This window comes from Ammospiza nelsoni, chromosome 18, assembly GCF_027579445.1.
Source record: "Ammospiza nelsoni isolate bAmmNel1 chromosome 18, bAmmNel1.pri, whole genome shotgun sequence".
NCBI lineage: Eukaryota > Metazoa > Chordata > Aves > Passeriformes > Passerellidae > Ammospiza > Ammospiza nelsoni.
In genome coordinates, this window is record NC_080650.1 from 6,560,414 (window position 1) to 6,577,476 (window position 17,063).

Genomic DNA, 17,063 nt, shown 5'->3' on the forward strand with positions numbered 1-17,063 from the left:
TCGTGGTCAGTGAATGTTTCTCAGCTACTGAACCTTCAGGGCTGATTTTGAAGATCCCTTTGCATTTCTGCAAGTCTGGCCAAGCAATCTCATTTTAGCAGACTTTTTAAGCTGGGTGGGAAAGATCATAACTAGGTAAACCTTTTCCTCTGGGAGGAACCCACTAGTTTTTTTGTCTGCGATTCACTCAGTTGTCTTTGCATGGTCCTGCGTTTAACACCCTGTGGACATTTGAGATCAGCAGCAGGAAGGGTCTGGAGTGGAAGGGCTTCAGCTGGGGATGCCCCTGCACTCTGAGCAGACCAAAACAATTCTCATTTGAGTTCTGCATCATCCAGTGTAAGTTTTAGTTCCAGCGCTCATGTAAGGACTTAGTAAATCACCATGAAATGTATGATAGTTACTGTACTGGTAAATCATGTTGCCTGGGTCATTGCCCACATTAGCCTAACACAGTAGCTCTTGTGATTTGTGTGGGGTTGTCAGTGCAGTGCTGTGCCTGGTACAGGTCTGTGTGTTGTTTTCCAACCCAAAAAAAAAAAAAAGAAAAAGAATTTGTGAATAGGCTGTCCCAGAGCAGAAATTCTCCCCTGTGTTTTTGGAATGGTTGTATTAATCTAAAATGATTTCTCAAAGGCAGAGGCAAACTGAGTGCATGAAAGGCTTTCCAAAGGTTTTGGAAAAAGCAGAATTGCTGGGGTAGGTCACCAGCAAAGAGCACAGGAGAGTTGATCCTCCTTAGAGAAAGGAGGGACTAGATGGTCCTGTCCAGAGCTGGGATGCTGTGAACACTCCAGGGTGAAATTCTTCCCAAAAATCCCAGTTTGTCTGGTCAAAAACCAAAGCTGGGTGGTAGAGCCTGGAGTCTGCTACTTCTCACTGTTTGCCTCATTCTTCTAATTTTGTGGGCCTTCAGGAAACGTTTGGGATTCTCATCAAAGTTGGATAGTTCTCTACTGTACTCCCTTTTTTTAAAAAAATGAGGTTTTTACCATTGCAGCTGGAGATTTCTTTTTTTCCCCAGTATACAAGGGGATAATGGGCTCTGAGAGCAAGTGCTGCAACAGCCAGGAACCTTTGAGACAATAGACCAGCCTTCAGAGGACTTTGTGTGACCATTTACTGGGGTTACCAAAATGTTGAGAGAAGGGATAATTGGCAGATTCCTGTCCTTGTCACATGCAGTGAAAAAGGACCGACCCAGAAACATTAAGTACTTTTCCCTATCAGGTGTTTGGGAATTGCTGTACCCAGCTCATGGCCCTTCAAAAAAAAATTATTACACTCAATGAAAGCAAAACAACTGATATTAATATGTGATTAAAACAAGCTTTTCTAGGCTTAACACTAGTCCTTGTGCTGGTTATTGAATACAATGGAAATTGCACCGTAAATTTTCCATGCAACATTGAGAAAATAATACTTACAGTATGTTTGATGGTCTTTTACACTGCAATTAGCAGGGAAAGATTGCTTTGGGGAAGGGTTTTCCCTTTTAAATACAACATTTCAGGACGGAATAAGACTTTGTTTACTAGTCTGGTATTGAAATGATTACTTTTAAAGCGTGACTTGAGCCACCCTGATTGCCTCCTGCAATGAAGGGGGAGAGAATGAAATTCCCATTTTCTACCACAGCAAAGTTTCCTTCCTTGTGTCGCTCGAAGGATCTCTGGTGCTCAGCCACATGAATTGAATCCTATGGATTTCAAAAGTTTTGCTTTTCAAACTTGAGAGGAGCTGCACCAGTTGTAACTTTTATGAGGAAAAATTTGTTATAGAATAAGCCTAAAAGGGAAAAGAAAACATGTCTGTCCAGACTGGCCAACTGGCACGGGCCTGCGTAGTAGTAAAATGGGTAATTTTCAGCCACATGGGCCAGGGAAGATCCAGAGCTGGGCTTTTTCCCTTCCTTCCTTCTTTCAGAATACTTTGGAGACTTTTAAAATAAACCACAGTTCAGTCCAAAAAAATAGCCACTCCAAAATCACTTCCATCCGTGGCCGGGGGTATGTCATGCTCGCGTTTACTGGAGCGCTGTGGAAAGCCTGTGCACTTGTCAAAAAAAACAACAAAAAAACAAACAAAAAAAAAAAAAAAAAAAAAAAAAAAAGGGAGCAGGGGATCTACCTCATCTCCTTTTTCTTCCAACCACCCCCTCTTTCATTTGCCTTCCCAAATCTGTCATAAAAGGTATCCCAAGGTGGTTGTTAGCGAGCTCCCCTCATGAGAGATGATTAAAGCCAGATGAGTCGGAGCCCCAAAACACAGTCCCTTTGTTAGGGAAAACAAAGGCCTTGGTAATTGGATTCACATTGAGTGAGGCACTTAAAACAGCAAAGTAACAAGAAAAATCTGCCGGGTTATGTCATAACTGCCAGGGTGGGTGTTTTGTTATTTTAAAAGAGCATGACCGTCTCATTTTTTTACTAGCTTAGTCTGGTATATTGAAGTGGAAGATTAAAAAAAATATATATATCCCCAATTGTAACATATTTTATACAACCAACAGAGAGAGTTTGGGACATGAGAAGCAGCAGGATCCGGAGCAGGTCACCATGCTGCTGCAGTAGCCATAAAGCAAAGAGCTGTTTCCATCTGTTTGCCAACGTTGTGATGTGCTGCAGAGGATGTACCCTCCCAGAGCCTTTGGTGGGGCAAAGAGTCAATCCCAGAGTATCACTCATCCTTAAATCTCACTTGTTTGGCTCATGGATAAACTATTCATCTTCCAGTTGGCCTGCAGAGTCATTTTCCATAGCTTGGGAGCAGGCGTGTACAGATGGGAATTAGTCGTCACCATCTTGTGCTGTATTTGGGGAAAAAGCTAATAAATACCAAATTGAAGGGAGACCTGAGCTGTCTTGGGAATTTACTGCAGGAGTGCGTGTCTTCCAGACCTTTGATCATCGATTTTGCTTGGAGCACTAAGAGTACAAGGAACAGCTGAATGTGCCAGGTTATCAGGCCTCCAAAAAAACAGGTTGGTGTTACTTAGTGAGGTGCTAGTGAGATCTTGCAGGAAGGATGTGAAGTGGCTTTCAAGAATTGCTTTTCACTGTGTCATGGCAAACAATTTTAGATTTAATATGCAAATGTCTGCCAAAGAAAAGTATCTGGTTTGGCAAAGACTGATTTATTCCATCATAGGCTCCAGAGTAAAAATAAAAACAACTACAGAAAATAATCTGCTCTGAAGATCCCAGCGCCTATAAAAGATTAGTCTTAAGAAGAGTTAGCAGAGTGTTGAAAAATGTCGTGTCTTGTTTTCCATTGAAACTTGGCTGGCAGTCTTGGATGGAAAACCCAGAATCACACAGCCTAACACCCGCAAAGCTCAGCACTTTTCAGCTCAGATTAAAACACTCGTCTGCTTTCTTGTTGCAAAGGCATGATGCACACAGCTCCTGGGAAGAGCAAACCTTTGATTACCAAGTCACTCATTAGGTGAGGGGTAGTGCTCATTCCTCACTTTGGAGACAGTGGAGATCTTCTTTATAAAAATTTCACAAAGCTCTCGGGGATTAAGGCACCCAGTTTCCATTAATTTGAACCAAGCATCCAGATCCTGATGGTAGCTTTGTAAAAACAGCTTTTTTTCTTCTCAGTCAGTGTACCTGTAGTTCAGGGGTTTTGTTCTGGATCCCACATCCCCAGCAGGAGCTGGGTTCAGTGTGAGCCACAACAGGTTTTGCAAACACAAAACCTGTGTCAGGCACCGAGGGATGCACAGCTGAATGACAGGACGCTTTCCTTCTCCTCTTTGGGTGGGGTTACTCTCCCTGGAAGGAGCTGCAGCATTTGTGCTTCACAGGGTGTCTCTCTTCCTCTCCTTGGCTGCACAGTCACTTGTCTGAGCTCTTGGTGCTTCTCCATCATCCCTGTTCAGACCTGAGTTCCATCAGCAGCAGCTTCTCTCTGTGCTGCCCTTTCTTGGCTCTCATTCAGCCTCTGGGTTTAAGCTCCCAGGAAAAGTAAGAGAAGAGATCTTGCAGGACTAAGGAGTTCCCACTTCTTTCTTTACTTAGATGGGAATGAGCCAAAGGGATTTAATTCTCTTTTTGCCCTTGCTGACTCTGAGAACAGAGGGAGAAAGCTACCAAAGCTGCTCTTTCGCTGAGTTGTTGCAGGATTTAGAGCCTAAAGCCATGTCTCATTTCTATAAGGCCCTCATGCTGTGTTGGTAATCTCTGAACTGTTTCTTCAGGGATGAACAAACCTCAGTCACTGAGTGTGAACTGAAAAAAAAGGTTCTGGAGTGGTGCTGCTTTTCCAGGAGCTGTGAGCACAGGCTGATGTGTTCCACCAGGGAATAGAGTCATTTCCCTCCTACACATGTGTTGTTACATCTCTGCTCTTGGTCCAGCACAAGCATAATTTCCCAAGACTCTCCTGCAGGGAAGAGTTGTGATTGCAGCCCTTAAGTCCTGACTGAGCCCTTGAATCTTGGACCTTGGTAGGGTTGGTGTGATACAAATTAAGCCTAACCTGTAAATCAATTTGCCAGTTACTCAGAATTGGCTGGGGATAGCATTTGAAACCCACTTCTACAGCAGCTGCAAATGATGGGGCTGTGGAAGCTCTTTGGGGAAGCACACAGGGGAGAGCAGGGAGATAGATGGACTCTCACCTGGGAGAGCAGAACCAAGAGCCAGCAGAGTCCTCCCAGCCTATTCCCCGTGGTTCAGGTGTGGCAGGCAGCCCCTCAGGGTGCTCAAAGCACAGAAGGCTTCGCACGTCTCCGTACCAGCTCTGCTCAGAAATGGCAATAGCAGGGTAAAAAGCAGCTCAGCATCTAGAAGTGTGCTGGGGAGGAGGGAGCCACAGCTCTCCTCGTCCCTGCAAACCCATTCCACGTTCGTCTGCAGTCAGGCTTATTGCTCACAGAAACCTGAGCTGCCTGTAATGCACCAGATGTGCAAAAAGAGCAGCCGTTCCTCTTGCTATCATAGGCAGCCACACTTACAACAACAGTGACTTGTGCTTTGATTGCTTGTCTAAAACTAAAATTCAATTATGCAGTGCAGGCAGGCTTTGCTGTGACACAGAGGGTTAGAAATTAATGTTAACACTGTTTCTGGTTAAGACTTTTTGTGTTGATAAATAATTCATAAGGCAGTTAGCTCTTTGAGTCTGACAACACAAGAATATATTAATACAGTAGACTCAGCTAAAGGTCAGCCCTGAACAGTGAAGCATCTGAGCCATCTTTTATTCATTTTCTGACACAGACTCATTAATTATTACCACATTTGAAGGTCTGCACGGGAAAAGTGCTAATGAGAAAAAGGATATTGGGTTTGATATCTGACGCTCACTCTTTGAAATTACTTTAGATTAAAAAAGAGAGAGCAGAGAGAACAATACAAAACAGGCCAGGTAAGACCTTTTCTTTAATAAAAATTAAAATTAAAAAATGAAAGACTAAAGATAAATTGGGAGACATTATTCAATCAAAACCAGATGCTGCTGGGCTGCCAGTTGGAGTGGCTGATGGGTGATGAAGTTTTTAAGAAAGCATTAATAAAGACATGATTAAAATATGTCCCTATTTAGGTGAGATGTAGTTGCTTTGACTCTTATTTGTTGCCCTCAGGTTTGTATTCCACATTTTTCATTTTGGCTGACCATTTACCTTCCTACACTGTTTATGATGACAAAAAAGAGGGTTGTTGGGCTTTGTGTTGTTGCTTCTGATGTTTTTCCATGCCATGCTGGTTTTAAATACCTTACAAAACCTACCTTGATACACTTATCTGTGCAGCCATCTACCACCAAAGGAGATGGTTGCTTTTCTGATTTAGCCTTGTTTCCTAAGAAAGCACGATCTGTGCAATCACATGTCCTTGTGTGTGTGTTTGCACTTCCCCATTCTAATAATATTTTTAATCCCATCAGAGAGTTGGTCTATCAAATTTGATGGAACAATAAATATCTCAAACCCAGTAAACTTACCGTGTTTGTGGGGGGAAAAAAAAAGAAAATAACACATCTTCAGTATTCCCATAGGGAAAATGTGGAAGCTTAAGCTTACACCTTATTAGATATCAGAGAATTTACACAAGAAGGAGCTCTAGGCACAGGCCAAAGGCAATGGGGCCTTGTTAGAAGTGTCTGGGGACAGGATGTGAGCAGAACTCTGTTTATCCATAGGACAGGTGAGGTGTCCTCATGCTTTTGCATTTGTTAGCACAGGTGTGTCTCATATTTATTACTGAACATACAAGAACCAGACCTGGGCAGCTGGTGGAATTCAGTGGGACTGTGATGATACCAGCTTGAAGGTTTGAATAAATATATACTTCCAGCTCCTGGACTTCCAAGGAATGGCTTGTCTTTAATACCAGGTTAAAGTCAGGCCACCACTATGCCCAGTAATCCTTACTGCTTACAGCATGTTCCCATGGAGCTCCTGGGGAAATGCAGCAGCCTGGTAGGGAAATACTGCACTGCTTACATGATCTTGGTCTATGAAACAATCCTTATTTACATAGTGCAGCCTGTGCTTTGAAGTGTTACTATGCCTGTGAAAGAGGTGAACTGAGGTTTTTTTGTGTGTTAGTAGATAAATGGAAACCTGTCTCATATGGGCAGAAAGAAATGATCGATCTATTTTGAGTTTCATTTAGTCTCACTCAGAAAAAAATATATTTTCTTAAACTGTGGTGAAATGGTTGCTTTACAAATAGAGCTTTTTCTCCATGCAATCAAAATTGCACTAAAAGACACACCCATTATTGATGTGAAAATTGAACCAGACTGAAATACAGATATAATATGGTGGGTTTGATGCAGACATTGAAAGGAAGAGAGCACTGGAGCTAAGACCAAACTCTTCCTTGGCTTTCATGGCACTGTGCTTTTGGCTGCTCAGTGTGCAGGAGGGGAGAGCTTGCTTCCAGTACTGCACCATCATTCAGGGCTGCAGAGCTTCATCACAGGTAATCCCATTTGTTTTACAGTAGTTTACAGAAATATCTTGTCCCTCCACACAGTAAAATGTCCTCGTCTTCACAACCCACTTACCAACCTGAAACTTCCAGTACAATATCACCTGCTGCAGAAAGCAGCTTAGACTCCTGAAATAAGTGCAATTATTTGTAGGAAATGACTGAACTGTGATTTCTTCCTAAATGAAGGCAAAATTTAAAATTTAAATGTGAATATTACTCACCTTGGTTAAAAGCCACCTGATTTTTCAAGAAGTCTTTGGAATACAGACATCCACTTCTCATCCTTCCCTGGGTTGTAGCTGCTGGTACAAGGTGAGAGACCTTCCCTTTGTCAGAGCTTGGCTGAGTAAACTGGCAGACTGTTCACTAAACCAGTGAATGATGTTTCAAGGCTGTGAAAATATTAGCATGTAATGTAACATCTCTGGAAATGTAATGTTTGCTACAGCTGTGTATAAATTTGTTTAATGGGTCTCTAACTCACCATCAGACTCATAAAGGCAGCCACTGTACAGGCTATTAGGCTGCAGTAACTTAATTGCTCGTTAATTGGGTAATTAGTGCTTTGTTTTGCTTTAAAGCCTAAACACTCATAAAAAGTGAATTAGCTGAGTAAACAAGAATGGAATTTTCATGATATGCTGTCCCAGTTATTGCACATAATTAATCAACCTTTTATTATCATTCCTTTTTTTTTTTTTTTCCCTCTTGGTGACTACCTCAGGTGGGTTGGATAAACATCCCAGCTCAAAGCCCAGGGAAGGAGCCCCCAGTAAATCTCATTAGCTGAGGGTGGTGCCTGTATTCCATGGCCAAGGGGGTTTGTGTACTGCCCCCAGAAGCAGAGAGGTTCATGGACTGGGATTGGTGGAGCCAGTTGGCTCTTAGGTGGGAAGCTATGCAAGAAATACTGATTTACCTCTTCCCATTTCCTGCTATAGTGGCGTTCAGTTCCACAGCTCAGACTAATCTACCTGAAATGTAAATGAAAACCCAGCAGCCTGGAAAACTGGTTTATTTAACCAAGATGTGCATTAACATGAAACTATTGCTGTACTACTTTAGGTATGTGGGCAAGAGATGGGCCTGCAAATGAATGTTCTTAGCAGTAAAAGTCCCCCTGGCTTTAACACAGGTAGTTAAACTAAATATTGGGAAAGGAAGAAGTTAATGGAAACCCTGTTTGCACCCAACTGTAGGAAGCTTAATTTGCACTCCCAAACAGGATCACAGCACCCTCATCCCTGCCAGGGTCACACAGCCCTGAATGCCAAAGGGATTGCAGTTGCCATGTAAAGAGTGAAGGTCCTTAATTGGGATGAGGCCGCTGCTCTAACGAGCGGCTGCAGTCGTGCTGTAGGTGCTCCATGGTGCTCTGCCTTCCAGTGCCGGGCCTGCCTCTTTAATGATGTCTTAATTGGCCTTGAGAACTCCTCAAGAGGAGCAGAGCCAGAAAGAAAGGAATTGGTGCATTTTTTAATATGTTTATTCTTGCTTTAGAGAAAATTTTAAAGGGAGGACAGCTGAGGTGGAATGGTGCTCTCGTCGTGTAATATTACACATAGAATTTTATATGTGAAGAACATTTTGGTTCCAGTGTAAAGCAATGGAAGTTAATGCTGGATTTCCACATTGAAGGGAAGTTAAGTATTTATTGGTAGATGCAAATGTCAGCTGCCTGAACATTCACTGACTAAGGCGAAAGGATTTGGTGCACAAAGAGAGCACGAAACGCAATTAAAGTGAGTCCCAGTAACTTTTATATTTGGCACTTGTGGTCAGATGTTGATACTAAATATAAGCAGAACTGTGCTGTAAAAATTAGACCTCTTTTATTGCAGAGCAATTGAGGTTTTACGAAGAATGGCACCAATCCACAGAGACTTTTTCCTAGTGAGCTGATAAAGGGAACAGCTGCAAAGTTTGATGCGTAGAAAGTTTGAGTTATAAATCTTTGATCTGCTTGAATATATGAAGTTAAACACTTCTTTCATGCTTCACGTTTTCCAGATTCAGCACTGTCTATGGTTGCTTTCTTGGCTGTGCTCTGTACAGGCATCAGTTAGCAAAGGGCTGAATGGTCTGTGAAGGAGAGCACCAGTCTCTTCCCTCCAGCATCGTAGGTTGGCTCTGGATGGCCTCCTGTGAGCAGATTTTCTTGGAGATCTGGTTTGGTGTGTGCTTTTATTTAAAACCCATCTGTGTGTAACGTGCAGAAGTTTGCCACGTAGCTGCTGCTGTGCTGTGAGACACTGGAGCATGAACGGGCTTGGCTGGTGGTGTGGCTGTGGTTTTCTGGGGCTCAGAATCCGGCTGGATGTGGGCTCGTCCTTTTATGGATCATGAGGAGGGCTGGGGCTGAAGGAAGGACTGGCCAGAACGGGGAACCAGGCGCCTGCAGTTACACTAGCCAGATGAATCCTGTCTTCATTGTCTCTCACAGACCTGGCATTTCTTGGAGTCACTAATTGGGCAATAAACATTCCTTTTCTGTGTGGCCTGCAGTAACTCCACTAGAACATCACTTATTGTTTTTACTTCTTGAGAAATTGTGCCATACCAAACTTATAAAAACTCAGGAAGAGACGTTGCTCTAATTCTTTTTATAACAACAGCAAAGAGTGATCTTAATGAAAAGAATGAAACTATTTGAAATACCTTGCCTTTGTATGCTGCAAGATTCCCTACAAAAATGCTGACTAAAAAAACATGTGTGAAAGGTGTGTATTTTTTTCCACGCAACCTTATACCCTCACCCTTTTTCTTTTTAAGTAGCATTCCAGATAAGTTTTAGAGAATTGCAGAAAATGTATTCTGTAATTTGTACTATTCATGTACTTCAAGGGTTTATTTTTCCCTTTTGCGGAGATTTTTCCAGTCTACAGGGAAATATTGGCTCCTCCAAAACTGTGCTGGAATTTTTTAAATTGGCTGAAGGCATAAATGCTGGGAATTAACAGGTTTCAGCCTTTCTTTATGAACGCATATTAAGCTATATGTAAAACATATATTTCTCCCAAACAGCAATTCATCATCTATTAGTGCTCTGGCACGGGCTGGAAGGAGGAGACAGCAGGTTTCCCGTTAACCACTGCTTGGCTCTGCCCATGAAATACCTACAGACACACTCGTCCCAAGCAGGGTGCAAATTTGCAAAGCAGACAGGCTGCCAAGGCGAGGCAAACGTGATTTATTGTTTCACAGTTGCGTAAGTCCTGCTTGTGTTTTGGAAACTTCCCTTGCTCGGTAGCTGCTGAGGAGAGGGGGAAAGGAGAGAGCCGTGTAAGCACCAGAGCTCAAGAGTTTTCTGTGATGGTCTGTTAGGAGCAGTCAGCATCCAAATTGAACCTCTTATTGAAGACACTCTTCTAAACTGGAGCTCCTTGTGGTTTTTTTGCCCTGCATGCAAATGCACTCTCACATTTATCTAACCAAGTGAAAGGCAGATTTCAGGTTTAACCTTTAATCCATTGGCCAAATGAAAACTTCTCTCACTTTTGTTCAGGATCCCCATTTTCTCATTTTTTCAGGATTATATTTTCCATCTTTCACTTGTGAATCACCTTCCTTGAAAGCACAGTTCATAGTGGAAAAACTCTCTAGCTGGATGCCATGCCATGTGTTCCTTAGCAAAACTGAGCCTGGAAAGCAAAGTGAGCATTGATGGAGCTGGGGGAGGAGGGTGTTACCTGGGAGCTGGCATGAACTTCTTGTCAGCCAAGTGCTCTCATGGGAATTGGTGAATTCCTGGCAGGCTTGTTATTAGGTGTGGCCAATTAATAGCAAAACAGATAACAATGGGTTGAAGCATTGTCATGGAAGAGTTGTTCTCAGTGAATCCCTCAAATGTCAGGGGAGGATTCTTGTTTCCCAAGTGTCTTGCCCCCAACCCTTTGGACCTAACCAAGGAAGCCAAAAGACAACCATGCAGACATTTCTCCTCCCTCCCAGATTTTCTGCTGAGATAGAGTGGTTCAGCTAGCTGTTATTGTTATTATTGCTGGTATCATAATAAGGGTGACAGTTTTCCATGAAGGGATAGAGCCCTCTGCAGAGCCCCACCCCTGGAAGGCTGTGACATTGTTTGGCAGCTGCCTTGATCTCTCTGTTTCAGGGAGTTTTCAGGAGGACTGTAAGGGATGATAAAGGCTGACAGAGAAGATCAAGCTGATAAATAGTCGGAAAATTTTCACATACTAAACCCAGCAAATCTGAAAACAGAGCCAGAGCAGCAGAGAGATTTATGTATTATGTATTGAAAAATAGAAGCGTGGCACGCTTTGTGAATGCTGAATGGCTGGCTCTCCTCAGCTGGGCTTTCCAGTCTATTAAATTACTCTGGGCCATAATCTGTTATAATAAATCGTTTGCATAGCACCTCTGGAGCACACTGCCAAGCAGAGAAAAACAGGAGAGTTTTCCTCTGAAAAGCCTGTGGCCTGACCAGTGAGGAATCACAAATGGGGCAGTGGTTCAGCAGCAAGGAGATGGAAAAATTATTAGGAAGGGGGGTGGCAAGGGAGGTTTTCCTGGGAGGGTTGTTTTTTATAGTGGCTGTGTAAAGGACGAGAGTTGGGGCTGAAAGATGAGGAGGAAAGGAGATGCTGGAAAATAAAAGAGGAGAGCAGGATGGGATTTCTATCATTTAGCCTCCATGGGATCAAGTGCATTACTGCTCTGAATAATGCCCTCGTTTAGCTCCATTGTGTGATGGATTTGAAGCTTCAAAACATAAATGAAACTAAGGGCCTAGATAGCCTAATGCTGTTATAAATTTTGAAGACTTGGTTTCAAATATGATTCAGGGGCCTTAGTGAAATGCGTTTGGGGATCTCTGCTCCATCCCTGTTGGGTAATTGTGCACATCACAGAAACATCACATCCTGGCATGATGCTGGGGCTCTGCCAAATGGAGGCTCTGAGGCTGCAATAGCAAGGGCAGCTGCAAGTTGTGATTTAGGAATGTTGGCTGGGAGATGTGGAGGCAAAGTCTACAAAGTTTCTGCCTAGAAAGCATTTTAAAAAAAGGAAAGAGAAAAGAATCTCCAAGTTAATTCTCTTGTGGAAAAAGGCATGTTGGGAAAGAGGCAAGTACTTTGTGAAATTGCCAATGTCCCATTTCCCTGGGTTATAAAACTTCTGGCAAAGACATCAGCTGTATTCCCCTCCCCTTTCAGATTACATGTAGTGTGTTTGAAATAACTTTTTAACAAATCACAACTTTAAAAAATGAGGACAAAAGTCTGAATAGTATAGCTATAGCTAGGTCAAAGATGAAATGCTGGCCTAATGCACAGCAAAAGTAGCTGCTTCCATTACTGTTGCTATTCTAAAATTCATGGTCACTGGCTGGTTGTGTCCACCACATGGGATTACTGACATTTTTCTCTGTCATCCAAAAACGTAGAGAAACTTAGGCTGCAAACATCCTCAACTCTGTTTGAGTAGCTCTAATTTACATGACTTAGGTAGGCGTAAAAAGTGAGAAATGACCTTTTCAACATGACTTCAGATATTAAAACGATCTTACAATCTTATTATCATGAGAACATTTCGCAGAGTATTAAGCTCAATAAATTACCTTTTCCCCAAGCTGCTAACCCTCGATCCCTCAGGGGCAGCTGCAGCAACGATGTTGGTTCACGGCCTTCTTATTTTAGCTGAATTGCTTAATTGGTATGTGTTCTACATCCCCGATTGAGTATTTGGAGCACAAATGAAGGTTAGAACCTTTGCGCTAGTTATCGACTGGAAGAAAATTGATTCACGCTCAGGAGTGCAGTTGGGAGACAATTCACAATCCTCCCTTGGAAGGAAAGATTCTGCTCTTTTCTCTTCCCCTAGATTTCTTGCAAAGGTCACTCCAGCTGAACACGGTCATATTTTTGGTTTGGTGGTTGCTTTTTACGCAGCAAATCACTGTTAGAGAGACGGAGTTTGAGTTTCCTGGGTGTGTTTGTAGCTGAACTTGAAATTGAGGTGCTGGGGATGTTGTCCTTCCCTCTCCCTGCCTCTCACTGGTCTTTGCACACCTGCACTTGCTGTTCTCTAGAGGAGAGGTCCCTGTGTGGGGCATCTGTGGAAAAGCAAGTTACAATTCCCCAGGTGTTCTCCCCCTTTGTTGGATCCAAGAGAAGGGAGGAAAGGGTTATGCAAGAACGTCACTGTTTCAGCTCCTGATCTCAAGATGTATCCCATAAAGTGACTTCCCAAAGACATCTTTCCATTGTGCTGAGCATCTTCAGTTCAGTGAGTGAAAATAAATCCTTGAGTAAAGGTCACTCAAGACGAAGCTCAGAAATGCCAGAAAGCGACAGCAAAATTTACCAAATTGCTGTGCTGAACAAATTTAAACTGAGCACGTGCTTTGTACTGCCTGATAATTGATCTTTTCTTTGCAATATGATCAAGCCCTTCTGCATCAGCTGCTACAGAAGCCTTTGTTTTTTTTGTGATCTTTGTAGCAGGAACCTGAGCTTTCTTGTGGCCTGTATTAATAGAAACATCAAAATGGCAGAGATTCTGCTTTCTTTTTAATGTTCATTAAAGGGCAAACATGTGACTTAGCCGGCCTCAGCAAGATTCCCTGTGGCTCCATGAGCATGCCAAAAAGAGAGGCAAGCCAGCCAAAGCAAGAGGCAATCCTGGACTACAGAGCATGTTACACATAATCCAGAAGGGAAATGGAAAGAAAAAGCTTAAAAGTCAGACAGGCACGGAGGGGGCAGCAGGATGTCAGCTCAGCATGTTGACATGCCACAATCTGTTAGCTCAGTCTCATTAATACTGAGGCCAGCGAGAGAGGAGATAGACAGCATTGGAGGAGGAAATTTGGCAGCATCGAATAAACCCAGACAGAGTCACTGAGATACCATGAGATGCTTTGTCTAAGGAGCACTGTAAAATTAGAATAGAGCTCTTGAGTTCAGCAGCGAGCAGTGTGCCACCTTGAGTGCTTTGTTCAGTGGGTGGTAACTAATCCGAGCACTGCTGGATCTCCCCCATTGCTCCAAGGGACAGCAGTAGAGTGGAAATGGTGATTTTTGTGTAATGCATGACCAGGTACAGGGGGAGAGCCCATTTGCTGTGACAGGCTCTGCCTCTGTAACTCGCTCACCCCGTGGGCTCTGCAGAGTTCAGTGGCCATTGGCCACCGTCCCAGGGCCTGTGGCTTTCCCAAGCACTGCAGAGCTGCAATGTTTGTGGAAGCTTGAGCAAGTGAGACAGCTGATGTCTTAAAGATAATTCCAGTGCTGGCTGTTGTCTGAAGGTATGCCATAGTCTGAAGGACCCTGTGGAAAGCTGGGAGTATTTTTATTTGGCCACGTGCCTTTATTTTTTCTATTTTGTGGCACCCTATACTTCATTGAAAGCCTTTGTATGCCACTGACAGTCTTACAACTTATGATAAGCGTTTTGATTGTTTAAATGTATAAATTCAGATTTGTTCTTCTGGCAAAAGAATGATTGTTTTAGCTACTTGCATAGGAAATCTAACAGAAAATTATCCACAGCATGGAATGTAGTACAGAAAGATATCACTGTCCTAGAAATCTAAGGTAAAAATACAAAATATCAACCACAAATCAGCATTCAGAGATAGAAACAGTAGTTCTGTGTCTCAGTTTGTTTTTGGATTTACCCTGAGTTGTATATTATCTTTATTTTAACACAGCTAAGATTTCAGAGCCAAAGACAAATATCAGCATGATCAGTGACTGACCATAAAAATAAGTAAATGGAGCACTCCCCTGATTCTTGGCACTTCTGCAATGTTTTTTCTTGGTATTGTTTGGAAGAGTCTCTTGGGACCTTCAAAATGAAAACGTTTCCTTATGTTTTCTCTTCCATTAAAGCTGACACTGAGCTGGAGGTTACTCTTGCAGTCACACTGTTGGTGTTCAGGGGCTTTTATTTTGGCTTTTTTTTTTTTTTTTTTTTTCTATGAGAAAAGTAAAAAGCTTTTCAGTAATTTATTTTAAATTTTCACACAGTTAAAGCGAGATAGGCAGCAGCTCATGACTTAAGCAGAAAAAGTGATATTTGCTCCTTGTGTCACAGCAGTTACCTTACTGAGGTTGTGTCTGCAGGAGGTGGGGATGTCACCTTTCTCTGTGGAGAGTGGGAATGTCACCTTTCTCCCCTCCCGGGGAACAGCAGCAGAAGGGCCAGCAGTGCCCCTCCAGGGTTTTGCCAAAGGAAATCCAGCAAATGACATGCTAGGGAAGATGCATTTGTCTCATGCTGAAGCAGACACGGTGACCTGCCCTGTGGCCAGGGGAGCACCCCCAGGACAAACCCTCCTGATGGACCACGCGCTCTCCGGAGTTGTCTCAGTCACCGCAAAGAAACTCAGTTCTGATCTTGGGCCTTCAAAACTTACTGTCTGCTTCTCTTTCTTCAAAAAAGAAATCCACACACAGATGGATTTTGTGTGGTCTAAATGTATTTATAACTCTTCTAATAACCCACAGGGTTATCCTGGCTGGGTCTGCCCTACGACACGGCTGCAGCTCATTTTGCCATTCTGATAGAAGCAGCATAGCCCTTAAACCACTTGAGATCTCTCTCAGCTGAAAAGAAATATGTTTGTTATTAGGCTGTGTAGGGGAACATAAATAATTGTATTGGGAGTGAAATAATATTTGTAGCTTTTATTTATATCGTGAATGCTTGCAGTGAAAGGTCTAAGGAGCAAATGAGCAAATACCTTTTTTTCAGTGTCTGTATCACGCACATTGTCTGCAGATACCAGACATCAATTCCATAACTTTAAAGTTATAGAAAGCTAACTGTAAATATGTCAACATTTTCTTTGTCATCCCAGTGCACTCAATAATCTCTTAGATAACTTGGATGTAAGCCGGGGAGTGCCGTAGCAATAAGGTCCAAGGCTTTGAACTTGATTCAAAATTGTATGGAAACTTAGTTTAAATCGAAGATTTTGATGTTCTTACAGTAAGTTCTCTTGCCAAAGGGACAAATTCCAATATTTTGTATTACTTAGGATTTTTGAGTGCTGTACTCTTGATGTACGGCATGAAGAGTATGGCACTCAAAAATCCTAAGTAATACAAAATATTACTTAGGATATTTGAGTGCCAGTTCTGTGACCTACATGGCAGCATGGAAACTGCAGTCCAGCTTCCCTTCCCTCTGGACCATGTCCTTTGGCACTGCCTCGATCCCACTCCAGGTTTTTCCCTTTTGTGTGTAGATCTTTCATAGGAAGAGAGAGACATTCATGTACAGAGTGTCCAGGCTTTCTGTGTCAACAAAACCCCCCAAAGTGGTGGCAACTTGGAGGTGAAGTAATGGAGGCATGTGACACATTGGGGACCTTTCATTTTTGACATTTATTCAATGGTGTTGAGTCTTCAACAGCCTCTTGAAAGCAAAAGAACGTGTCCCATCTTCCTTTAACATGCTTTTCCCTTGTGCGTCTCAGTTGGTGACTGGAATAGCCAAATTACAGAATCACAGAATTTCTAGGTTGGAAGAGACCTTTAAGATCATCGAGTCCAACCCATGTTCTAACACCTCAACTAGATCATGGCACTAAGTGCCACATCCAGTCTTTTTTTAAACACATTGAGGAATGGTGACTCCACCACCTCCCTGGGTAGATGATTCCAGTATTTGAGAACTCTTTCTGTGAAAAACTTCCTCCTTAATTCTAGCCTGTATCTCCCTTGGCACAACTTGAGACTGTGTTGTCTGTTGTTGCCCGGAGAAAGAGACCGACCCCCAGCTCACCATAGCCACCCTTCGGGAAGTTGAAATTACTGAAAAACCAGGAGTCCTGGACGTGTTCCCAGGGGAAAATGGCAAGGCAGAGACACCCCATATTCCCAGTGCCATTGCAGCAGTGCCCAGGCTGAGCTGGGGCACGAGGTCCATGAGGAGCCGCGAGCGGAAGCGTCCAATTCTCACCCTGCCAGCTCCGGGCTGGCAAAGCTCCCTGCTGGCAGCCAAGCCACCGGGGGCAGCCTCCGATCGAATTTCCCAGCCTGGAAAATGTTCTAAGAAAGGAAAAGGAGTTAAAACAGAAATAGACCAAACATGCCAAATGGCAGCCAGGAAGCCGAGAGCAGGTTCTAGGCCAGAGGC

General features: G+C 43.1%; 1 protein-coding gene across 2 annotated transcripts in view; it reads left to right on the forward strand.

Annotated features, from left to right (window-relative positions):
• The window catches only part of FBRSL1 (fibrosin like 1), a 496,130-nt gene that overhangs the window by 275,335 nt on the left and 203,732 nt on the right, over window positions 1–17,063 (forward strand). The gene's annotated exons all lie outside the window — the stretch shown is intronic.